The sequence below is a fragment of the Euprymna scolopes genome, chromosome 1, assembly GCF_053919585.1.
Source record: "Euprymna scolopes isolate OS-2025 chromosome 1, ASM5391958v1, whole genome shotgun sequence".
NCBI classification, from domain to species: Eukaryota; Metazoa; Mollusca; class Cephalopoda; order Sepiida; family Sepiolidae; genus Euprymna; species Euprymna scolopes.
In genome coordinates this window covers 91,251,591-91,278,259 of record NC_136482.1, presented here as the reverse complement: position 1 = coordinate 91,278,259, position 26,669 = coordinate 91,251,591, and the positions used below count along the sequence as shown (strand labels likewise).

The window sequence follows — 26,669 nt, the reverse complement described above, 5'->3', positions numbered from 1 at the left end:
TTATAATTAATCAGAAGTGACATTTCCAGGGCATTTTGTAATTAAATCAGGAATAACTTTTTCTAGTTACTTTTTTAATATTAAAACTTTGTTACATTAAACATAGTACCTATTCACAATACCTCCCCACGGGACAGATTTAGACACCAGGGTCGTTTTTTAACGTGGAGAAAAAATGGTCTTAGTCGTAAAGGATTTCTCTTCCACGGAGAGAGAAGGAATTGAAATGTAGCACCCGAAGAACAGATACTACACTTTGATCTTAGCCAAAAGGCCAAGAAAGATAAATCATTTTTATTAGCTTTGTCTCAACAGCGACACCAATTTTAAGGTTTATTTATTCCACTTTCCTTTTTTAGGGATGCACAGCATAACGGACGGAGCGATAAGCGTAATAATAATAATAATAATAATAATAATAATAATAATAATAATAGATAAATAAATAAATAAAAAAATAAACAACTAAAATATAAAAAAAAAAAATTTAAAAAGGTATCAGTCTTGGCTGGTGCCACGCAAAATTGCTGAGGGGTCAAGGTAAATGAAAAGGCCAAAGAGGGAGCGCACTAATCAGACCTCCACAGGAACAGTGCAGGGCTGACTGAGACCTTGAGGAGGCTTATTACCACCTAAATTCCAGTGAAGACTAATGGCCGTTATCTACGCAAAATTAATGGTAAGCGGCTGTTGCCATAATGCAGTTATATGCAAAGCTCATCAAAAGAAGTGACGAGTACTGGAAATCAGGGGAAATTTGTTGTCACTCAGACTCCAGGGAACACTACCGGTTCATATCAGTGAGCAATTTCTGATGATAACTCGTGCAAGAAATCCTCATGAGCACTTAAATAATAACATAACAAAAAATATCGAAAGAGCATTAAGTGAAACCAAGGTAATTAAAAATGCCACAATCCCATAATCTAATTTCCTTTATCTATAAAAATGGTTTACTAGTCATGGTGGGTACAGCACAAAATGGTCATGAAGGGTCAAGGGGTGTACCGGAATTTTGAGGAGGCTTATGACCACTCAAATTCTAAAGGAAGTCGTTATCAGCAAAGAATCAATGGTAAAAAGCTGTTGAGATCACAAAGCAAAGCAATTTAGAACTGTTATTGAAAGAAACTAAGAGTGCTGGAAATCTAGGAAAATTTGTTGCACTGACTTCAGAGAACTTGTAACCAATTAGTGTAAATAAATAAATAAATTAGAAAAAGAAAAGCAACAACACTGCCCAGGAAAAAGAAACAGACTGTGGACAAAGAGATGTAACGTTAAATTACATAAGTAAATGAATCAAACTGTCCTAGAAGAAATAGAAAAACGGACATAGTTATGTTGTGAAAGCAATCCACTGGGAACTATGTAAACGTTTGTCATTTGAACATGCCGTAAAATTGTATAAACAAATTGGAATTAGTAGTGGAAAATTAAAATCGTCTAAAACATGAGCATAGAAACAAACAAATTCATCCAAGCAAAGAAACCGGATGTGATAATAATCAACAAGAATGAAAAAAAATGCCAAATAATAAAGTTTGTCATCCCAGCAGTTCACAGAGTGTAGATCAAGACGGGGGGGGGGAGATAAACAAATACACAGAGCTTGCTAGAAAGCTAAAGGGAATATGAGTATGGAATATGATGAAAATTAAAGTAATACCAATGATTGTAGGAACACTAGGAATGGCTAAACAACAAATAAAAACAGGAAACTGATTCTATTTGGGTAAATAAAGATGACTTAGAAAATCGATGACATACATTTCTGATTATGTTCTATATGTGTATATGAGTCCATAAATGCTTGGTTTCCAAGTTATAGACTATGAAAACAAATACTGGTTAACATTTTTATTGTAAACTTCTACCAGACACACAATATATGATAGTGCACCCTCATTTCTACATATCGGATAGATATGCATGAATTTGTGCGATTGGATTACAGATAAAATAAACCTTAGCCTAGTGTTGCCACATACACTAACAAAAATATGAAAAAATTATATCAAACACATAAAAACTATGTGGCTCAGAAGAAAGATCCGATTGTCATGATCAGTATGAGCTACTTCGATAGTCAACATGGAGGATCTGGTCGATATCTTATGAATCTTTGCTCTTCATATTTCTGGTAATAGTATACAACAGAACAAATCTAGGTAAATAAATGCAATAAGTACAAACTAAAGATCATGTAAAGAAAAATAAATGCACTACAAAGGAAATAAATCAGTAAAAGCAATCACAGCATAACGATTATTTAGAACATAATCCTGAAGTTATGCAACCAATTTTCCAATTATCTTGTATATTAAAAATAGTCATTTAACCCCCACTTCCTTTAAACAATACATTATGGTCATATAGGATTTGAGATGGTGAGAAGACCATGGATAGATAACACATCCAGACCTCGAGTGGAATTTTGAGGATGCCTATTATAATCACCTAAATTCCAGAGAAAAATCACAAAATGTTACAAGAGAACTGTTACTGGTAAACTTCTGGCACAAGAACACTACATGATCTGCAATAATGGTGATGGGGAAAACTGAAGAGTATGGTAAGTTTGGAGAAACTTGTTGTCACTTAAACTGCGAAGAAAATTCCTTGGTTTTACTAGTAAGAGATCACTAATACCGATTAGGGAGTAAAAAATAAATAACAATAGACTGAAACTAAACTCAATGAAAAAAGAAAATGGAACATATTAAGACAAACCAAAGATGAAACTGTCTAAGTAAAAACTTACGGTATTTAAAAAATGGCCTTTCATCCGCCCTCACAAAAAGAAACAAAAGTAGTTGCTACCATTAAAAACAGTTGTAAAAGTCTAAAAGTTAAGAAATTAAGCCCTGCTAATAAAATGAAATGTAAAATACAACAGTAAAACTGTAAGACAACTGATAATCACTAGAACCGTAATTTTGAGAAAAGTAAAGAAATAAATGGAATAATGGAATGAAAAGAATACTATTAATAAGTATACTATTAATACTACTACTACTACTACTACTACTACATAAGTTACGTTTGACGTATGTTAAGTATAGGCACGGCCAAAACGGAAGGATGGAGTTTCTTTTTAAAAATCTACCAAAAATCAAGTAATTAATCAATGCGAAATTTTCACTGATTATTAAGTGAAGAATGAAGTTTATAACAGTGTACTTTGTTTTTCGCTATCGATATTTATATAATTTTTTGTTATACCGACCTTCCTTGAACAGAGGAATTTACACCGATTAGCACTATAAATAGCGTTAGTAATTCCAACACTGGTGAGAGAGATGCGACTGCGCTTCAACTGCTAGCCGAGTACCCAGCAGATATACACGCTTTCCTATCTTTATACATTATTGTTAATACACTTGTTCCTTAACCGAACCTCGAATTGATTGTTCTTATTTTCACTGTTGTTTCACGACACAACAGATTCGCGACAAGGAATCGAAACGACCATCACTGCAGAGAATCACCAAAAGTGATTGAAATAAAGATTCATAAAATCTTTACGGCAGAACACCTTCGTCATTTCGACAGATATTTGGATACGGAAAGATTAACAGCGAATTAATTACTACAATAGTAATTTGGCGACGGAAAAAAACCTGCTACCAAAATCTACAGCGAAAAACGCGAATGCTTTCCTATCTTTGTACATTATTGTTCTTAACCGAACCTCGGCTTGATTGTTCTTATTTTCACTGTTGTTCCACGACATATTTTTTTGCCTTTAAACCCCCACTTCTTTATTTGTGGTTACAAATATGCTAAAATAATCAGCCGAAATAGAACAAAATATATTGTATTGTGTTTGAGGGTATTCAGGATTGTAGATAAAAATATAAAAAAATAAAAAATAAAAATAAAAAAACACTTGTCCACGTATCAGATTTTTAGTTTGGAAATCCGAATTTTGAATGTGTTTTATTTTTCATCTTTTGTGTTTTGAAGTGTGAAATTCGTTGAATGTTAATTATCTTTGAGATTAGCAAAAAAAAAAAAAAAAAAAAAAAAAAAAAATTATATATATATATATATATATATATTTTCCGAAAACCACTTTTAAATCTTTTAAAAATAACTTATTTTTCTTTTAGTGAGCACAGTATTGCTAATATACCATTAAATAGAAAATGCTTTGAAGAATCGATACCGAAAAAGAAAAAACAATCGATAAATAATTGCATATTTTGCTAAAAATATGATGATTTCAATCAGCAATTTGTCATTACATGATATTACCTCAGCTATGGTAGACCATAAGGCCTACAAATAGTTGTTCGTATTACAGACAGTTGTTATCGCTCCCTTTTCCAAAAATTATGTCAAATTCTAATGAAAGTCTTTTTTATAAATCATGCAATAAAATATTTGGGAAAAAACAATTTTATATGGAACAAGTATATGGTTCACAGGTTAAAAAAAGGGAAAATGATTGTAATCATGAAATTAAAAATACATTCAATTTATGAAAATAAAATAATTTATGGTTGATATAAAAAAATATCCTATCCTTACATCATCAACGCTCTGATCCCCATCTGGCATCAATTGTGATGGATGGCTCTCGTCTGGGTGAGGCCCCGTGTTTTGACAAGCTTCTGGGTTTGACCTTTACTCCTGATCTGAAATGGAACACGTACATCAAGTCTGTTGCCAAGGTCGCTGGAAAGATGGTGGGATCCTTCTACCGCTCCAGAAGATATCTCACTACTGATGCAATTCTCTATCTATATAAAAGCCAAGTACGTCCAAGGATAGAATACTGTTGCCATATCTGGGCAGGAGCTGCAAAAAACAGCCTATCCTGCCTTGACAGAGTACAAAATAGACTTCGTGGCTTAGTGGGGGATGCCCTTTTCTCTACCCTGCAACCTCTCTCCCACAGAAGAGACGTTGCGAGCCTATCCTTGTTTTATCGTTATTTCCATGGCAGGTGCTCGTCTGAACTCCAATCTCTGGTCCCCCCTCGCCAATCTTTCACGAAAAACGCCCGTCTAGCCGAATCCACTGTGAAAAATTTCCCCCACTCTTTATCTGTGCCTAGATCAAAACGTGGATTCCATGAACAAAGCTTCTTTCTTAGAACTGCACGCCTGTGGAACTCTGTTCCGTGTGCCGGCTTCCCACCGGACTACAACTTGGATGTCTTCAAGTCCAATGTTAACAAATTCCTAATGAACCGCCCCCTTAAGTAAACACTTCATCGAATCTCCACACTAACGTAATGTATTTGCAATAACCCTTATCCCTGAGTGGCTTCCGGGCCTTGATAAGTGGTGATCACTGTAAAAAAAAATAAAAAATAAAAAAAATAAAAAAAAAAACAAAGCAGTTTTAGTTTATTTTTATTTACAGGTATTTACTCGGAAAAATTTAAAGCTCGATAGAAATTAATGTAAAGGAAAACATATAAAGTGAAAATAACATAATATTGAAACTATTTCACCATAAATGGAATTTGGAATTATAATTTAATTCAATTATTTCAAAAAGGGTATTTGCCTGTTTGGTTACATTAAAAAATATTTTTAGGGTGGAAGTGACCACAAATAAAGAAGGGGGGGTTATGTCATCCATCGGTGCTGATGTAGACCACAAACATCACTGGTTTGGGGGCTAAGATCAGAGCGTACTATCTGTTCATATGCTACACTTAACCTATCCTTTCCTCGTTCAGTGAAAGATAAATCTTTCTAGATTAGGAATTTTAATTTTTGTTCTTATCTAGAGCGCCCCATTTTTGGGAGCCTGATTTCCTCCACATTAAAAATCGATCTTGTGCCTAACTCTGCCCTCCTGGAGAGGCAAGTAAGAAGGAACATCACTAGTTTGTCAACTATCTGATGATGCTCTGACTTGCGCTTGACTTAGTTTAAAGTGTGGGGGACTTGCATCTATCACACTCGCTCGTCCAGAAACACTTGGCCTTGATGGCAAGACCAAGCATGATACTAGATGCAGGAGTTGTCTCCAACTCATACGGCACGTAGCATTCCCAAAATGGTCACGCATCTAGTACTGATCAGTCTTACTGTTACTTAGCTTTGGGTGTTACGTAGGCAACAAATATATGTATCACTTATGAAAAAAAAAAAAAAACTCTTAATCATCAAACAAACGGTAAAAATTAATGGAAATTTACAAGGCCAAATGAACTTCATTTAGTCCTGTAAAGGTTACCGTAGCTTCTTCCAAACAATCATTAAATTTTGGCTTCTTTTTAATTTCGTCCACAAAATCTATAGAGTGAGATAAAGGATGTAATTATTTGAAATTCAGGTACTTATGTTATAATATTTTTACATATTCTTATGGAAAATCATCCAACATGTTATTTAGACAAAAAAAAAAAAAAATAATTGATTCAAAAACCTTTTAAAAATTATTTCAATATGTTATCCATCGAGACAAAAATAGCAGTGAATTGATTCTTTTGAAAATTAATTCTTTTGAAAATTTAAAATTTTAAATTCTATTAAAAATAGAAAAAGTTTTATATTATTCTGCTTTTCATATGATAAAATTAAGGCTTTTATCCTTCTGGAAAAAAATTGCTCAAGAAGAATGGATTTTAATAAATTTTAAATCGTTTTTTTAAAAAAAACTTGTCTTTTCCCCCCATTTTTTGGCCGTGCCTAATTAAGTACAAAATTGCCGCAACGAGCATAAAGAAAAAAATAAAAGAAAAAAGAAATTGTTGAGCCCTCCCCCCCCAAAAAAAAATCGCCAAAGCCTGTGATTGTTTTTAGTTCTATTTGAAATTAAAGTTTGTAATTTCCGAAGTCAAGAATCGTAATGTGAGCATCTTATTGTATACCCATGCAGGGTGCGAGTTGTGGCGAAACAAAGTATTGTACAGAAACCTGTTCGTTATGTGGGGAAGCCTAGTGCGTTGTAAAGAAAAGCATTCTGTACTTGTAATCAAAGAAAATATAAGGAAAGAATATTGTTAAAAGTTACTGGGAAAATCCTGTTTCCTTGTTGGTGTTAATGTGTCCTAAGGGAATCGCCAGCGAAGCACTTACGATAGGCAATAATCACCAAAAAATAACTTTTTTTAAGGTTTTACGACTCCAAGCGAACCGAAATGGAAAAAGTATATTCATGTTCATCTGGGCATCTGCAGATAGAAAGTAGAAGCAAATGGTTGATTTGTGTTCGTGTTTCACTCGCGATTTTCACCAGTAAACAAAGGCTATGTATAAAATTAATGCGTATAAAACAATAAGTCATCAGGTGTTCCACCTCTGTGAATAGGCTTGGGTCGTCTTAGATGAAGTTGGAGAAAATATTCGGCTCGTTATTCAGCAGGAAAGAAACAGCCGAATTTGTTGAGTGTTTTAGCTGACACCATCTTGTTTAGTGTTTAACCGTTCGAAAAATACCATAACCCGCAAGCGGACAAGCCAATGAAATTGACCGGAGTTTGTGGAGGGAGTGATCATTATTTAAAAAAATGAAAACGAAATGTATTTGCAAAAGAAGCAAACACGGACCGCATGTGGCAAATGGTCGGATTAAAGAGAGAGAGAGAGAGAGAGAGAGAGAGAGAGAGAGAGAGAGAGAGAGTAGGAAATAATGAGAGAGTAACTACCGCCCATGAAGATGATATGTGAATAAAAGTTACTCTCCTAGGAATTAATGCAATTTGTAGTGACAAATAAAAGCGGCTGCTAATATTCACAAAACCTACATCAGATAATGGCTAGTAGTGGGACCATATTGAAGGTTTATTTGGTGTCTGTCTGCGTTTGCAAAGCTATAATCTTTCTGGTAGAAGAAAATACTTGAAAATAATAGACCGACATAACCTATTATATATCTTTATCTCTACTGAACACTAGCCCAGTCTAACAATTATGAACAGATCGTGACAGTAGAGATATTTAAAATATAAATAATGTTACATGATAAGGGCTGTCCCCTTTTCATGTAAGTATAAAAATGGAGAATTTAGTTTAAAATGAAAATGAAATAGCATAGACGAAATTCGAACCTCGTAATCTGGGTTTAGAAATAGATTACGTGTGAGAACGATTGGAAAAAAAAGAAAGAGGAAGAGAAAATAAGGGGGTGCGGAGATCAACCATAATTAAGTTTTGAAGTTTAAAATACATTAGATCGTAGTGTGTAGGGGGTTAGTAAATTCAGCTAGGCGTGGGTGAAGGTGTTGTGATATAGGGAGAGGGAGAGGAGGAGATAAAAGGGAAGGATAAGGGGAGGAAGGGGGAGGAATTTCAATTTTGAGTTTTAAGTAAAATTGTTTAGCTATACACTGGAGTATATGAATTAATGGGACATTACGTTCACTAAACCTTTCTCTCTCCCTCCCATCAATTTATTTACTCCAGTGTATAGTTAAACAATTTTACTAAATACAGCCAAATCTTAAAACCAAAAATTGAAATTCCTCCCGTTACCCCTCCTTTTATCTCCCCCTCTCCTCCTCCCTATATCTATACACCTTCACTCACGCCTAGCTGAATTTACTAACCCTCCCACACACACACTACGATCTAATGTATTTTAAACTCCAAAACTTAATTATTGTTGATCTCCGCCCCTCCCCTTATTTTCTCTTCCTCTCTTTCTTTTTTTCCTCTCGTTCTTTTTCTCTCGCATTTCTTTTAAAATCGTTCTTCCAAATAATAATAGCCATTTCTGTAAGGTCTGACGAGGCTGCTGGATCGTAAATATGGTCCGACAACCGAAACAAATGTAACTGAACAGATAAAACTGTAATAAAAAATTTATATCATATATATATATATATATATATATATATATATATATATACATATATATATATATATATATATTTGGCGAAAGACGTGTCCCTTTTCTTGCTTAGATCATTATGGGTGGCTCTACAAGAAATTGACTCTAAAGCTTCTTGGTCTTTCTTTTTCATCAACGCTTTCTTAGAATTCATATCAGATCTATTGCTTTGTCCGCTTCTTGTAAAATTAGTTCTCACTATCACTCTAACCACTTTCTCACACCAGGGGCAATTCTCTATCTCTACAAATCTATTATCAGACCATGTATGGAGTATTGTTGCCATATTTGGACTGGTGAATCTCTGTCCCATATAAAGGTTCTTGATAAGGTGCAGAAATGTATCCGTAATTTGATTGAACCCACTCTTTCTTCATCTCTGCAATATCTCTCTCTCTCTCTCTCTCACAGACGTGATGTTACTAGTCTCAGTATTTTTTTTATAAATACTTTTATGGTAGGTTTTATTTAGAATTATCTAGTCTATTACCTGCTTCATTTGTTCCAGCTCTTTTGACTTGTTGGTTTAGTGGTCTTCATCAATTTGCTGTTCTAATACCCCATTCTAGTAGCTTCTTTCCCCAAACTGCAATCTTGTGAAACTTTCTTCCTAATGATTGCTTTCTTCCGACCTACATCCTTAGTCTTGGAAAGACGAAGGCAAACATCTCCCGTCTTTGCAACAATCATCTTTTAATCTCGTTAGCTTCTTACATCACGTGGCTTCAAGCCTTGTCTAAAGCGATTTCCATTTTAAACAAGTGAAGCATGCATGGTACCCAAATGAGTACACAGTGAACGAGGCATAAAAAATGAATAAGTTCAGTATTTGCCCACCCTTCATTTTGCCCAAAAGCTCCCCAAGGCCTTAACATCTTTAAATTTGAGTTCAGCACCATGCAAAACTGCTAAATAGACATACACAGAAAATTTTGGACAAATATGGTAAAATAGTCCCAAAATGGAGTGTTTTTATTAGCCATAAAAGAGCTCCTGGGACACACCTAAGAGTTATCGCGAAATATAGACAAACAAAATTATATAGAAATCAGTTAGTTACAACTTTTCAGTAAGTTTTATAAAAATCCAACGCATCAATTTTTTTTTTTAATAAGCACAAAAGTGTCAATTTTAGTCATTTTAACTCGAAAGACACCCCTAGGGAAACAACCGGAGTTTTCCTGGAAAGTCTGTTCTGTTACTTTTTACTCATATCATGTTTAATGTTTGTGCAAGATTTCAAAAAATTCGAAGACTTAGTTATTGAGAAAAGAGCGGACAGACGAACGGACGAATTTACAGGTCCACCCTCCTTTTGTTGGGAGACCAGAAAAGCTAATATTTTTGTTGTGTTTGCATGTGTTACTACCGTTAACTGAAACAGGTAAGTTCAAATATGTTTACTCTGAGCTTTCAGACATGTTTGAATAAAGAAAGGAATGTTTTGCAGAAGATGTCAATAATAAAACAAAATACAATATTGAGTTTATCTGTGTTGTCCTGGTAACATAAAAGAATTGCCTCGTTAAAATGTAATAGAACCGAACTTTTGGAAAGTCATGATTTTTATGATGGCCAAAAGGAATTCAGAATCAGATAAGATATGACTTTTTTATGATCGAAGTCAGAGTGAGAAAACGGATAGTAAGTTAAGTAATGTTTCTTTATGTCCAGTTGTCAAAGATTAGCAAATAATACATTTGTAACTGTCAAAAATGTGCATGCAGAGGATATTTACTGATCTAGGGTGAATTTAATTTGACAAGTAGCAAAGATAAAAAAATTTTCTTGTATGTGCCAGAAAGAAAGTTGTGTACTTTTTTTCTTTTAAATGAAATCATTGAAACTTTCTTTTATATCCAAATATGAATGGATACAACTAATAAAAATGAGAACCTTTGGTGCATAGAAGTTAGAGTAAAGTTCAGTTACTGAAGTGATAGTCGCTGTTGTGTTTGATTTAAAAAAAAACAAAAAAACTAATATCTTGGTGTGTATGTTTTTCAAACTAAAGTTGATCTTCAGTATCAACACAAGAATAATTGAAGGAAAAACAGTAAAAGATTAATGTATAAGAATGTACATATACATTACTACAAAAAATTAACACGGTCTATTTAATATAAAACTTTAAATTATTAGTTTATTTACTTTTAATGCTTTCAAAAAATAAAAGAGTCAGATTTATTTTAAACTTCTACAGTAAGGTAATAGTTATGGAACCGGTCAAGAAGTGCGTATGTATTTGTCTTACTTCAGATATTTTTTTGCCACAAGTAGTAATGTTTATGATACTAATATAATATGCAGTTCTGTGATTAATCAGTAAATTCCTGTAGGTCAGTGATTGTCAGGTTGGCAGTGATCCATAAAGTTGTTAAGAAATATCAGCCTACTATGGGGAGATAGAGATAAAATGGCCAGCTAACAATGGGGGTGTCTTGGTGCATAACAATTTATTTATAATTTTGATACATTTAAAAACCTTTATGTAATACTGGAGCTCTTTACAACTAATCCACAAAAATAAATAAAATTATGTTATCTACCCATATAATACATTTATCTGTTTGTAAAGATTCATTTATGTTTTTGGCATATTTTTTTGTTTCATTTTACTTCAGTCGAAATTCTCAGATACCAATCCTGTGGCTAACACTTGCTGTCAATATGAAATACAAATATTCGAATATTCCAGTAAACTTCTGAACTTCTTTACCCGAGTTAGTAAAGAAGTTGAGAACATATTTTTCTCTTGCCAATTGACCATTTAAATATGCTATACTAAAACTTCCTTGGAATCTCTTGCATCTCTGCATGGGTTTCAGGACAAGAATTCATCTTGTCTGGTTAAGTATCCAGCTTTGTGATGTTACCTAAAGCAACATCACTTAGGGAAAGTGCATTATACCTTGTAAAAGCTGATGTTAGTTACCCATACCTAAGAGATCTTATTTAGGCAGCAAAAAGTATGATGTTGAATATTTAATCAGGGTTTGTTTCTAGAAAATAGCACCCTCATCAGGTTGTCCCTACAAATTCCTGTATGGAGAGACGTTAGGCACTCGAGGATAGTGTTTAGTAGGCATTCACACTCTCTCCTGTGTAGCAGGCATTTGCTCTCTCTCCTGTTTAGCAGACATTCAAGTTCTCTTTTTTACGCTGAATATATTCCATTGTGATACATTAAATAATAATAAAAAGAACACTGTGAAGAAATTAGATTTCCAAAGAAAAAACTGGGTTTCCTTTTTTGTATGTAAAACACAGGGTCGATATAATTTCTTTGCTTGATCAACTAGAAAAAAATATAGAAAATAGGGTTTAACACGTATGAAAAATTCTGCTATAAACATAGCGATATTTTTCATGAAGCTTCTTTGCCATTATAAAAGTGAAAAAAAAAAAAAAAAAAAAAAGAGACCAAACCAATTGTTAGCTGGTCATCTTCAATCTCATAGTTACCTGATCTCACACACCGCACTAGCATCACAAACACTACTACCACGAACTCATGACCAAAAAAATCACACGGTGAGGAAAACATATCACATACCTCTTCAATCAGCACCAGTGCTAAAACTTAACTTATTGCAGTTAAAACAAAACTCTACTCTCTTTCCATTCACAAATATTAAAAAAACTGATTTTTCAGAATTTTTTTAGATAAGGATTGATAATTTGTATTATTTGAAACTACTGTTCTCTCACAACGTTTTGAATAATGAATCTTTAATATTCTTTCATGTGCATCTTGTGCTTTAACAGTGCTAAATGATAATAGTGTTCTGAAGGTTCAATCTTCAGTACAGGCAATAATACAATATAAATAAGATTTCTTCCTAGTCATGGTTGGTGGAATGTGCACGTTACCATCGTAGATTAAATAAAGGATTATATTCGAAATTCCATACCGTTTTCCGAGTTCAATAAGATGAATCTGAAGTTAGCAGTTACATTGGCTAAAACGTTGAGAATGGTAGTCCAAATATAAACCATTACACATTCATTCAGTGTTTTATATGTATGTATTACATTTTCGTCACTTAATCTAATTTCCTGGGCAACGCCGGAACACAGGTAGGCTACTATATAGATTAAACCATTTCACTTTCTGCATTTTTTTTTTTTATTATTATTGCACAATTAATCTTTACACTGTGTTACATATTTTTGATGTTCACAGTAAGTTCTGCTTTCATATATGTACGAGAAAAAAATGTAAATTTTAGTCTTTATTTGTATTCAAAATTAAGTCATTTCCATTCCAAATATTTGTGTTTAGAAACTTGTAGAGGTAAACAAATACATGACAACTAAATCGATTATTCAAATTTTTAGGTTATTTGAATATGTATTAAAATATTACTTTAATGTTGATTAATCATAAATTATACTAGATATTAAAAGGAAAACATATTTGCATGTACACGTTACTATGCAATCCCTACAGCTACATGTCTAGAAAAAGGAGCTGTTAAAACTGACAATATGTAGAACAAGACGGAAAAATAGCAACTATAGAAGTAAATACCAAAATCTTATGTATAACATGAAAAGAAATAAATGAAGACAAACTGGAATCTTGGGAAGATCTCTATCATTTCGATAAGTATTGGAACAACCAGGCGCATGAAAAACAGTGTCAAAAGTGAATATAACAGATGAACTAAATGCAAGAGAGATACAATTGCTCTTAAACGGACGGTTACAATCTTTAAGAAATCTTCTTTGTTGAAGTTTCTGAAATAGAGGGTGAATATCTGATATCTGGTAGGATGTCCCATCCTCAGCAAAAACACAAAGAAAATTGAAAAAAAAAAACAAAAAAACCTGCAACAATCTAATTTGATATTTTTATAGTGGTTCCTTTAATGTTACTTTTTGCCATCAAGGGCGTAGTCAGAGAGGACCAAGGGAAGCGAGTCCAAACTTTCGTAGCAAATATTTTACAAAATATATTCCGCTCATTTCGTTTTAGTAAAGTTTCGTTACATTCGTTTTTTTTTATTATAATTAGAGCAACCTAAACACTGCAATTAATACTCATTGAATGTTCTTATAACATGAAACTTAAATATTTTGATTGATTTATAAATTATTTTATTTAATTTCTTTGTCAAATTACTCAATCTGGTTAACAAATGCTAGTTTTGTATTGCCCTATTTATAACTTTTCATGTTTTATAGTGTTTTGGTAAACTTTGCACATTGTGGCCAGCGTGAGCATTTATTAATTTTGGAATGTACAATAAAAGTCTATTTTCTTGTTTTCCAAAACTACAATATACGGGGAAGTACAATGCACCCCCCCCACCAAAAAAAAACAAAAAAAACCCAGATGTTTATTAAACTGTTGAAATTTAAGAGCAACTTAAAGTTGGCCTTTTTTTTTGTAAACCGGCCAGTTCATCGTTTTTTATTATTGTTTTTTTTTTGTTGTTTTTGTTATTTTTTCTGTTTCGGTATTTAAGTGAAATTTCACCAAAAATGTTCAGTTTTGCAAACTTTCATCATTTTTATCAGAAACAAAATGAAAAATTCTGTGAAAGCATTTTTACCACCTTTCTGAATATGTAGAAAGGAAAAGCCTTTGATTGCATTTAATTTTGAAAAATTTAACTGAAAGTCCAGTAGGAATGAGTTATTCAGAACATAATTTTCTCACAAATTTTTTAGCAAAATGATAATTTTTGAATACGTTCTCATAATTTCTCACTGCAGGGACCTGGTGTACTACAAATTAAATTTTATATACATTATCATTTAAAAGAGATCAATTGAAAGGTTTTAAGGGGTCAATTATTATTATTATATGCCTATAGTGTAGGTAATTTGTCCCAGACCCTAAAAAATTAAGTTTTGAATTGTTATATCACCAAGAGAATTACATTCTGTTTCTAATGAGCCACCAACCACTACCAGACGATTATTTTAAATCAAAATATGCCCAAATGAAGAAATTCGGGTCCAGACCCACCAAAATTTTAATTTTTAAAACTTCTCTTCTATCACAAAGAGAATTCCATTCTGCTTCTAACAGGTTTTCAGCCACTATCAGACGATCATTTTTAGTCAAGCTATTTAATTTATTCCGATATTTGTCATTCTAGGCGCAATGTGCCTTGGTACCTTTTGTCACATTCTAGTTGTAATTAAATATTCATAGATGTACGAAGCAAAGCGAAAAATGAACGAAATGAAATGATACGAAAAGTTCCCTTTCCCTACAAAAACGATGAAAATAAATTAGTAAATATTACTAAATTAGTAATGGAACCCTGCAAAATTCTCCTATGGGTAGGTAAACTTTGAGGCGTTATTGTGAAATGGCAGACAAAATCGATTTGCAAGCAGTAAATAATTCCCCCATTAACAGGCAAATTATTTACGACAAGAGAGATGCCTGCCTATCTCTGGCTACCCTATTAGAAAAAAAAAATTCGGTCAACTTCCCAGAGCAGGCGAAGTCCAAAAATCATGAAAAATTCGGCTGGCTTCGCCCTTGTTTGACATCACGTATATTAATTTCTTGATGAAAAAGAAACACTATTGAAAAAGTGAGTATTAGAAAGAACAAGAATAAGTGCTGATTATTATGGCTTTAAGGATACAAATAAAATCTGTAAATGTTTTAAGATTTAAAGTATGTTTAAAAATACTGTCTTTACAAAATTTGTTTTTTATTTAATGAGTTAAATTTTCAGATAAACTGTGAACTAATTCAACAGGAAAATGTTTTTTTTTTTTTGGTTGTCTATGATTGTAAATTATTACTGTGTGTGGGAGCAGTATTTCATTTTTTTTTTTCAATGGCAGATTTTCAAATAGGCAGTTTTCCAAATTTACTATCCTATTTACTTCTGGTGTGATTCCATTCCAGTTGGCAGGTTATTTTCTCCAATTAATTAAGACTTTGGAAATGATTTTGAAGTGATTTAAATAACGATAACAATTATCAGGACACCATGGAAATTTCATGACGATTTCTACTTCGATCTGTGTAATTTTCATTTAATAATAATGATAATAATAATCCTTTAAAAATAATAAACGCCTGTCAGGCTCTATTAAGAAATGTTTCGTTCCATAAAAAATATTGTCACTGTCAACCAAATATTCTTTAAATAACTAAAATGAATACTTTATTAATTTATTTAAAATTGTGGCATTTTAATTCATTTTAAAACAATAATGATTACCTTACGACTAATTGTCAGCTAAATCTTCCTTAAAATCAATCAAATGAATATTATTTTTAGAAATGTATTTATTTAAAATTGTATTCTTGTAGCCGATAAAACAGTATATGATTTTGGAACAATTCATTTTAAAATGAGTACAAGCCGAGCATGCAAGTTCCTCCTCCAAGAGTGAAAAATTAACTTCCACCATGACTAATGTTTGTGCAAAATGCAAAAAAAAAAAAAAAATCCAAGGCGTGGCTATTGAGAAAAGTGCATACAAATGAATAGATGAACGATTTGAGGGCAATTTTACCTCCATAATGCTCCCTAAAAAGATCAGAGTTATCTCGGAGAATCCCTTCTAGCAAGAATTTGTTTTCACCATGACTAATGTTTGTGCACATTTAAAAAAAAATCCAATGCGTTATCATTGAGAAAAGTGCGAACAAATGAACAGACGAACGGACTAATGGGAGTGAATTACTAGGTCCAATTCCTACTTTGTTGGGGAAGTAAAAATGAGAATGGTTTACTTTAGGGACATTAGATTAATGAAAAAACATTTTTTTATCAGGTTATCTCATTTTTTTTATATGTATGTGAAAGGTGAGAATATAAGTACAAACGATTATAATAATATAAGAGAGCTAGAGTTGGATTACCAAGTCTATAAATTATTGAACTTTTAAGAGAACCTGTGATTTGGTTCTATTTCAATTCTAAGGGCATGCATTATTGACCTAATGGATACCATCACAGGCTATGGAATTGGCTATGCAAAGTTAAAATCCTACCAGATAGGTTGTGTTTAATTACGCTTTAATACTCTTAGTAAAACTATGAATGCACAATTCTCCTAACTGTGTACAATGAATGATTTATAAAAGGTATTGTTTCAGCCAAACTTGCTGTAAACCAATCAGCAAGTTGTCGGCTCTAAATTATTTAAAAAATTAGGCAAATCTTTTCACGAAAACATAATTCATACAAATTAGTTACGTTAGTTGTTTGGTTTTACAGCATATCAATCTGTTCGAGATTATTTAATGCTAACTCTGGCCATTTTTCATAAAAGATTTTATGCTTCAACGTTTTAACATCTTCACATGCTGTAAACGGAGATTAAGTTGTTTTGCATGCATGTACTTTGTAAGCAAAAAATCTGTGAACGACACCTACTACCTGTTGCAATATTTATAGCGTACTAGGAGGATATGGTGACAAGGATTTGGGCGATTATATTTATAATCAGGTATGATAATTACTAACCAATCAGATGTCAGAGTTGCTATATAAAATACTAGCAAAGATACATACGCTTTGCATGGGAATTTGCTGTACACTTCACGGGCACCCTTGCAGTAAGTGGATGTTGTAAGAGCAACTATTTCTTAAGATGTTTTAAAAAAAATTTTTAACAACCTCCTGAAGTGACTGAAATCCAATTATGAACTTTAAAGCAAATAGATTCTATTAAAGTTGACACTTATATTGTTACACATAAAAATTGAAACAAATAATCACAATGGTTAAGATTTGTTTAATTAATTGAAAGGATGGAGGAGTAGGAGGGTGATCTGATTCTCACAAAACAGTTGGCTGTCGCCATGGTGGCGACGTCTAGGATGGTGACGAACCCCAATTTTGTGGGCATCATCCCTAGGTGGGAGAGTTTATGAAGAGCTGCACTAAATATGATCTCAACCTTTGAACTTGGCCTTGAAAATGGTGTGCACCATCCCTAGGTCGGAGACCGTCATCATGTCAGGTTTGGTCATCATCAGTCCAGTGAGGAGTATATATATATATATATATATATATATAGGCTATGAAAAGGGTGTGCACCATCCCTAGGTGGGGGACCATCATCATCCCAGGTTTGGTCATGATCGGTCCAGTGGTGTGGGCTATAGGAGAGTTGTACACACACACACACACACGAACGCTACTACTTATATATATATATATATATAAATAATGGATGTTTTTTGATTCTTCAGATTTGACACGAAACGACTATGATGTTCTGTTGCTCTTGACTGAATTAATTCTTTGCTTAGAAAAGCTTTTCTAACTAAATTTATGCTGCCATATTTTTTCTGCTTGGAACTACATTTGCTTAATAGTAATTAAGGAATATTCTCTCTATTTCTCCAGACCTGACAAGTTATGGTTGCTTGACTTGCTTGATATTGTTTTGTTCGAATTGATTTCCTTTTTGTTAGAATCAGATACTTACAGAAGTGACCACAAATGGTTGCAAACATCTCGAGTGAAAGTTGTATGATGATCTGGTAGGACTTTAGTTTAACAAATTGCAAATCATGTCAGTATCAGCTTTATTACTGCCATCACTTCCAAATTTTTTATGTGATTTCCACAAATAAGATGATAAAATATTCTTAACACTCATTTCCAATTATTTTGGCTGTATGCATAGATGATTAAACATTGGAAGGTCATAAGGCAGGTGGAAATGATTGTCCAATAGGAGATTTAACTTGTATTGATTTTAACCAATTGAATCAATTTAGAAAGAAAAGATAATTATAGAAACACTGCAAATCCAAACATTTTTGCAGGTTTTTAGAAGAATAAGATTAGGGAAAGAAGAAGGAGAAGGTAAAAATGAAAGGGAAAGAGGAGAAGTAAGAGAAAGTTAAGATAAAGAAAATGAAGTAAGGAAAAAGGAGGAGAAAAAGATAAGAATGAGAGGAAAGAAAAATGAAAAACAGGAGAAAGGGAGGAGAAGTCGGGGGAGAATAAAGAGAAGAAGATCAAGAAGAAAAACGAGAAGAATGACAAGGCGGAATCTAAGTAGAATAATTAAAATGCATTTTTCGAACATAATTTAACATGTATTTTGTGTTAACATGTATTTTGTGTTATTAAGTGCACAAGAAACATCCATTTTACTGTTTTCTTATTTGATGACCGTTTTCATGTCAATATCATCTACACTTCTATGTACAAATTATTTCTATGCTTAGCACTTATGGTGAAAAAGTCTTTTCAATATATTTATTTATTTATTTATTTTTTTTTACATAGGCATCACCACATTATCAAGGCCCAGAGGCCACTCAAGGATAAGGGTTAAAGAGTGTACAGTAGAAATTGGTCAATATAGTAATCATTAGTAATGAAAATTTGGTAAATTTGATAACTTATATGGAACGGCTCATCAAGAACTTATTAACTTTAGACTTGAACACAACCATATTGTGGTCAGCCGGAAAGCAGGAAAACGGAAGACAATTCCACAGGCGTGCAGTTCTAAGAAAGAAGCTTTGTTCATGGAATCTACGTTTAGGTTTAGGCACAGATAAAGAGTGGGGGAAATTATTGATAGTGTTTACAGCTAGACGAGTGTTTCTTGTGAAAGTTTGGCGAGGGGGGACCATAGATTGAAGCTCAGTTGAACACTTTCCATGAAAATAACGATACATCAGAGACAAACTCGCAACATCTCTTCTGTGAGATAGAGGTTGCAGGGAGGAGAAAAGGACATCTCCTACGAGGCTACAAAGTCTATTTTGAACTCTATCAAGGCAGGACAAGTCCTTTCTAGCAGCTCCTGCCCAGATGTGGCAACAGTATTCCATCCTTGGACGTACCTGGCTCTTATATAGATAGAGAATAGCATGTTTATTTCTGAGTATTGCGATTTTTGATTTCCTCAATTTTCCAAAGAAATACCAGGATACAAGGCCAACTAGTATGTACATGTAATAGAAAAGTAATACTAACTTCTATCTTTCCATCACCAATGCTTGGATTTTACTTTAACCTTCAATTGAATTACTTTCTCCTTCAGAAATTAGAAAGCGTCCTGCTTTGATAAGTTTCTAGAACTGATCTTCACTCCAGACGTGAAATGGATGAAGTATATCAAAGTTTGCTGGGAAAAAAATGGTTGGATTATTATGCGGCTCCAGAAAAGGTCTTGACTTACACAATCCTCTACTTGTACGAAAGGCAGATATGCCCAAAGATGAAGTACTGTTGCCACGTCTGGGGAGGTGTTGCTCAGATCACACTTTCCTGTGTTGACAGAGTACAAAATCAACTTTAAAAATTAGTAGTGGAATGTCCCTTTTCTCTTCCCAACAGTGTCTTTCTCACAAGAGACGTTGCCTCTCTCTCTGATGCTCAACTGAGCTCTAATCTTTGCTTTCTCTGGTTGTTTGAATGATTTTTTTGTATGAGAAAAGAGTTTACTCTTTTTAACCTAATATTGATTCCTAACCCTGAAATCTTACAAAAATGATTACATTAGGTAATCCAATTACCATTGTTGCAGCAGAATGCCGTTACTCTGTCACATGAAGAATTAAAATATGGATGTCACTGAATAGACTTAATACATCTTTTAACAGTTCTTTTCTTCTGTAGTCAAATTTTTTACAGATTAATTTCACAGTGTTTGCACTTTTTTTTTTCATAAATATAAGATTATTAAATATAATATATACAGTACTTTCACAATTTTGGTTGATTCAATAGCTTGACTAAACCCTAACCAGCATTAATCGTTCAGTACTTAAAAAAATAAATATTTTCCAATCTTATTATTTGGAAATTCAGATTCAGTTCTTTATAAAATAATTGCCATATTTTTTTAATGGAAATCAGTCAGCAGGAAGAGAGTTCTACGAGCTTGCAGTTCTTGGAAATAAGCTATTGGAATAGGAAGCTACATTACAATCAGATATAAAGACAACGAATTGATAGAGGCCATTAGACCAACATGTCAAACGAGCAGAAACAAAATAAGCAGGGAATAGATGACAATTCTGAAAAACACGCCATAATAGTATTTATAAAAAAAGATTTAAACTAGCATCATCACGTCTGTGAGAGAGAGGTTGCAGATAAGAAAAAAAAAGGTGTCCAATTAAACTATAGATACGTTTCTGCGCCCTATCAAAACCTCAAATGGGGCAGATATTAATCAGTGCAAATAAGACAAAAATAGTCCATATATGGTATGATGGTAGATTTGTAGAGATGGAGAATAGTCTTCGGTGTTAGAAAGTGTTTCAGGCGATAAAGTGAACCAACTTCATGAAAAACAGAAAGCAAAGCCATCCATGAAAATCTCAAGAAGAAAGGAACATACCTAGAATTGAAATATAGAAGCTAAGTCATGACATAATTAGATGAAAAAAGCCATTTCATACTCCAATCAATAACTGAACAACCGAGTCAACTGCTAGATTAGCTGCATCTTTCAACTGATTCGAAGGCGATGGGTGAAAAGCAACACTAGAATAGAGAGTGATAGCATCAGCATATAGATGTTAAGATTCTGATTAATATTCTCTGGAAGATGATTGATTAAGAGAAAAACAAAGTTCGCCTTGGAATAGAGCTCTGAGGAAAACGAGCATTGCTATTTGATATCTGATGAACATATTTGCTGAGGTACTGGATGATTTTCACTGAATTGATTACTTTAGCATGAATATAAGCATTAAAAAGATTTTATAAAATTATCATTACTGCCAATCAGTTGTGAATTTTCGGTTTATTTTTGCTGCAATTTCACATTGGATTCATACCTTTTTTTACATCTGAATTTAATTCAGTTTTTTAATCATTATTTTATGACACATTTTAGCAACAAATATCTTTAAAGTTTCCTTTTCTATAATCTGAATAATTATGGAAAATTTAGGTCGTTAATCGGTTACTATGACGTTATTGAAAAAGTTGACTGCTGACAGAAATTTCATCAAGATAGTTTTCTATCTTATTTTCTTTCTTGTATTCGTTTCTCTCACTCATCTATTGAATAAAAAAATGAAGAGTTGGATAGATTCTTCATATCTATTTGTTGTATTCCTATAATCTGTAATATAAATCTCACCTGTCTTTTTAAATGTATGTATGTATGTATGTATGCCTGCCTATATGTATGTATGTATATTTGTATATCTGCCTGTCTTAAAGTCCGACCCTTCGGATAACAAATATCGAAAAATTGGCCAAAAAATTTATTCCTTCACCCTCAACTTGGCACTTTTCTACAGGGAGGGGTCGCTTTTTTCGCTGATATTTTCAAAAGTCATCCCCTCTTTTCGATTGATAGCCTTAATTTAAAACTTCGCCACTTTCGGTTTGGCGATGGACGCAACGGCAAAGCCGTCACGTTTTATTTTCACGTTCTTTTCCCCTTTTGCGATACAGGTTCGAATCTGCCTGCCTACTGCCACTTTTTTTTTTGCTCCACACACACCTCCAAACACCCGGTAAACGCCGGGCACCCAAGCTAGTAAATATATATAAAATATGTAGGAATAATTTATGTTATATTGAAAGAATGATTTTTTTTGTTACAACAATAACTATATTCGAAAATCATATTTGCTTCCTTTTTTTTTTTTTTTTTTTGGCAGATCCGTTTTATTATCCTCAGTAAGAATCGCCTTAAGTGTCTTTTGCAATATATGAAGAAATGGAACATTTATGAAGAGTATTCTGCAACACTATAAGAAATGAGTAAATCCTAACATACAATGTAGTTAGAGCATGATTGATGAGCGGAAACTTCAAAAACAAGCTGAAACAATTTGCATCTGCACAATGTGATTATACACAATTTAACTTATTGAAAATGGAATCTCATCGTCTACGAAATAACAATTCGAGACCTTTCGCTTAAAACTACCTTCAATTCATTCAAATCGCAACTATATTCATTTGATCAATCGTTCAATTCTTCAAAAATGTTCATAATAGAGACTGTTCCTATTCTAACGTTTGGCCTTACAGTCAGATATAGTTCATCTCAGTTGACCTACAGTATATTATCTTTAACAATAGCTGAATTATTCATCTATAATCATTTATTTATGATTTTCACGAAAGAACTCAATCATCTCTATAGCTACCAATAGAAAAATGAGAACATCAGTCAGTCGTGAAACTGCATAACTTTGCTTGACACTATAAAGATAGGCCAAAATATTCTCCATATTGTATGAAGCATTCCCAAAGTTACGCCATAAAAACATTGATAAACTTTAAATATTATTCATCTGATCAGACTGAAATTTTGCATGGTTATCAAAGAGCATCTTATCTGAATATCAAATTTATGAAAATTGAAAGTTGAAATTCCGTCAAAATTTCGACTTTGACTACAGTTTTCAAGGACAAGATTAAGGAGCAATGTGAACATTATATAAGATATGAGACTTTATTGGCTATGAGTCCTGTTATATGTCTCTGATAAACAGAACCAAAGTTATGACCAAAAGTTTGATTTGTCTTTCCATGACCTTATCCTTTAACTTAACTATCTCAAATATAAATCTGTTTTAATTTAGACTATGGACAATATTTTGACTTAGTTTGGTGGCGATTTATCAAGCGATGAGAACGCGAGGCTGTACACAATGACAAATTCTTGTAAACAAGTCAGAGTACCATTTATGGACTACAAGTTTGTATTTTACCTTAAGCGAAGAGGGAATCGTGTACTCATAACTAGGCCTATGACAACGGCATATTCTTATTGTTTTGACTCTCGAGTATATATCCGAAACAGTTAGACACAGTTAACTAACCGAGAATTACATCACTCTATATAAAAGTATACAAATATCAACAGATACACACTCGAAAGTCCAAACAATGAAAAGAATATGCCCTACTCATAATATACTAACTAGCATTACTGCCAATCTGTTGTGAATTTTTCATTTATTTTTTTTGTTGTAACTTCTTCACCTTGGATTCTAAGGTGATTGGTGAATATACACTTATATCTTTCTATATATAAAGTTGCAGTTTTTTTTTGTGTGTGTGTTCATAAACTCCTCTTAGAGTTTTGGAGATATACCCTCCTAAACATATTCTTAAATTACAATTACCCAGGGTAATTAAATAGTATTTTCATTTTGATTAACGGTATTATTTTGGGGTTCGAGATATAATGTAATGATATATACTGAATAGGTAAGTGTACAATAAGATAAAGCAGGTGCGTGTCAGAACACTTTATTACACATGGACAGTTGCATATGATGGAGAAAATACTCAGTGTTGTTCAGGAATACACTAAAACAAATATAAGTTTCGTTATATTATTAAGAGGGGGGAGAATAAGCAATTCAGTATTGCTAGGGGCTATATTAAAATAATATTTTTTAAAAAAGAGAAGTGGACAAAAGTACAGTGTTGCCAGGAAACAATTTTAAAATTGACAACTCGGAGGACTTACAATTTTAGTATTATTATTATTATTATTATTATTTTCAAAACATAACAACAAGGGAACAAAGGGAGCAGGAGGGGCAAAACAGAAAGATAGAGAGACAGACAGAGAGACGTAAAGAAATAAAAGTTTTAAATATAAATATGTTACACTTTTGAATTTTATTTATTTATTTTTATTATTCATTTTGTTGTGGTCTCAGACAATGTTAGGTAGCCTTGCTAGTTAAATATAAACAAAAGTAAAAATTTTCTAACTTTCGAAGAAGAAAAAATTAAATCGTTTTTGCTTTGTTTGGCACAAAGCCACAAAGAAAAGGCATAAAGAGGCACAAATCTTATTTTGAGTTGTACATTATGTTTTATAGTTCGTATAGTTCTTCTCAACCATGTTTAACTCATGGTGAACTTTGGTGATGTTAAAATGACAACTTTATCGCTACTACTTGTGACAATCTACAGTATCATATGAAGATCTACTGACCACTGTGACAAAGAGGAAAATCAAGTTATACGGCTACGTCAGACAACACTGCAAGGAACCGTACAAGAAGGAAAAATGAGGTGAGAGGACCACGCTCAAAAATAGACTATGTTGGCGTTGAATAACACTCTCAGAAGGGGGAAAAATCTGGTAGGCTGAAAAAAAAAAAAAAAATGGTTGCCAGATTACCTTTGGCTAGTGGCGGCTCGTGCCTGGAGCTGTGGAACTGCAGCACCCCCAATCATTTCTACTCAATATTATCGATACACGGTAAAAATAATACGTTTATTTTTTCCTTTCTATGTGATAATATATCATATTAATAATAATAATAATGATAATAATAATAATAATAATATATATATATATATATATATATAATCCTGAAGCTTAATGTCGATAACTGTCCCCATATTCATATAAGTATAAAAGTAAAACTTTGCTTGGAGCTGCCAAATTCACAGTTACACATTCTTAGCGAAGTTCGCTTATACGCATGCGCGCTTTAGACGGCGAATGAAAGCTAAATTGGAACTGTCGTTTTAGCAGTTCCAAACGCTCGTGAAAACCGGTGTTTGCGTGTTTTCGCTTATATTATTTTTTTAAAAGGCTTGTTTACAAATGTTTTGTTTTTATTATTATTAAAAAGTGTAAAGTGTTCTTGTAAATAAATATCCACCTTAAAAAAAATTCTCACACTTTTAAATGCGATTTAAGCAGACAAAAATATACAATATGCGACACTTTTTTTTTTTTTTTAATTAAAAGTGTTCAGGCTTTTTACCCGTAAAGCTACCAACGTAACTAATGTTATTTTTTCACGTACGGTTTATTTTGTTTGTGTTTTTATGTAGTTTGAAATCTATTCATTTTGTGGTAGTTAAACTTTACAGAATAAAAAAAAATATTTACATTTTTTCTATAGAAAAGAGAAGAAAATTTTATTTTTTAAATACAATTTAGTTAAAAAATGTTTTTAAATGTTGCTCATAGTACAAACATGTAATCTTTTTTTATTCTATATTTTATTTACAAAGTAAGTTTAGTTATAAACACATTTTTAAATTTTAAATAAAACTGTTATCCAATAAAACTATTTTTAAATGGTAAACTCCTAACTTTACCATCGTGTGCAAGCAAGTAAATTTCAAAGATTTTGTTTTTATGAAAAAATAAATTATTAAAAAATTGTAAATAAAATGTATTTAAAAAAATGTTTTTCGTTTGTTTGCCTGCGGAAAAGCCCATAAAATTTATTTAATCTGTAAAGTTTTAAAGAAATATATTTGTATATTTTTTTTATTACTCTGTAAAGTGTACACAATTTAAAATAGTATTTTTTTATTAAAATGTTTTTGCGTATTATCCCTTTTTCGACGGCTTATAATGGCAAAGTTAAAAAATATTTGTATTAAAAAAAAAGACAATTTTAATAGCAAGCTTATTTTGTTATACGCCTATTTTTAATTAACAACAAGCTTTTTAGAAATAAAAACGTTTTTAAATAGTAAAACTATTTTCGTTGATAAAAATCTATTATCTAAAAGTTATAAAAGTACCATTCAACTCAGTTAGAACTTCCGGTTCAGTTGAATCGCAAAAAGAGAATCACGTAAACATTGTATTCCTTCTACCCTAATTAATATTCTACTAATAGACTGCCTAGTACTTACCTTTCCGAACACAATTGATATAAAAGAATTTAACCATGGCCTCCTTGCATCCCCAAGAAATAACTTCTGTGACGGTAAATGAACTTCAACAGATTGAGTTTTCACAGCTGCCTCTCCATGATAAAGTTGAAATTAAGAAAAGAGGCCGTTCAACGCCTGATATTCAAATATCTCAGCCAGGCATTAGCAACAACAAAGTGTATATTCGTAGCTTTAATTCTGACTGGTACCAACGGAAAAGTTGGCTTTGCGGCTGTGAACTAAAAAAGGCATTGTTCTGCTTTCCTTGTTTGTTGTTTGGGG

The 26,669-nt window shown here is 32.6% G+C and overlaps 1 protein-coding gene and 1 pseudogene across 10 annotated transcripts in view; both read right to left on the bottom strand.

The window, feature by feature from the left end:
• The window catches only part of LOC145245888 (uncharacterized protein C20orf96-like), a 2,261,276-nt gene that overhangs the window by 811,368 nt on the left and 1,423,239 nt on the right, over positions 1-26,669 (bottom strand). The window lies entirely within an intron of this gene.
• LOC145284119 (U2 spliceosomal RNA) lies at positions 174-287 on the bottom strand (annotated as a pseudogene).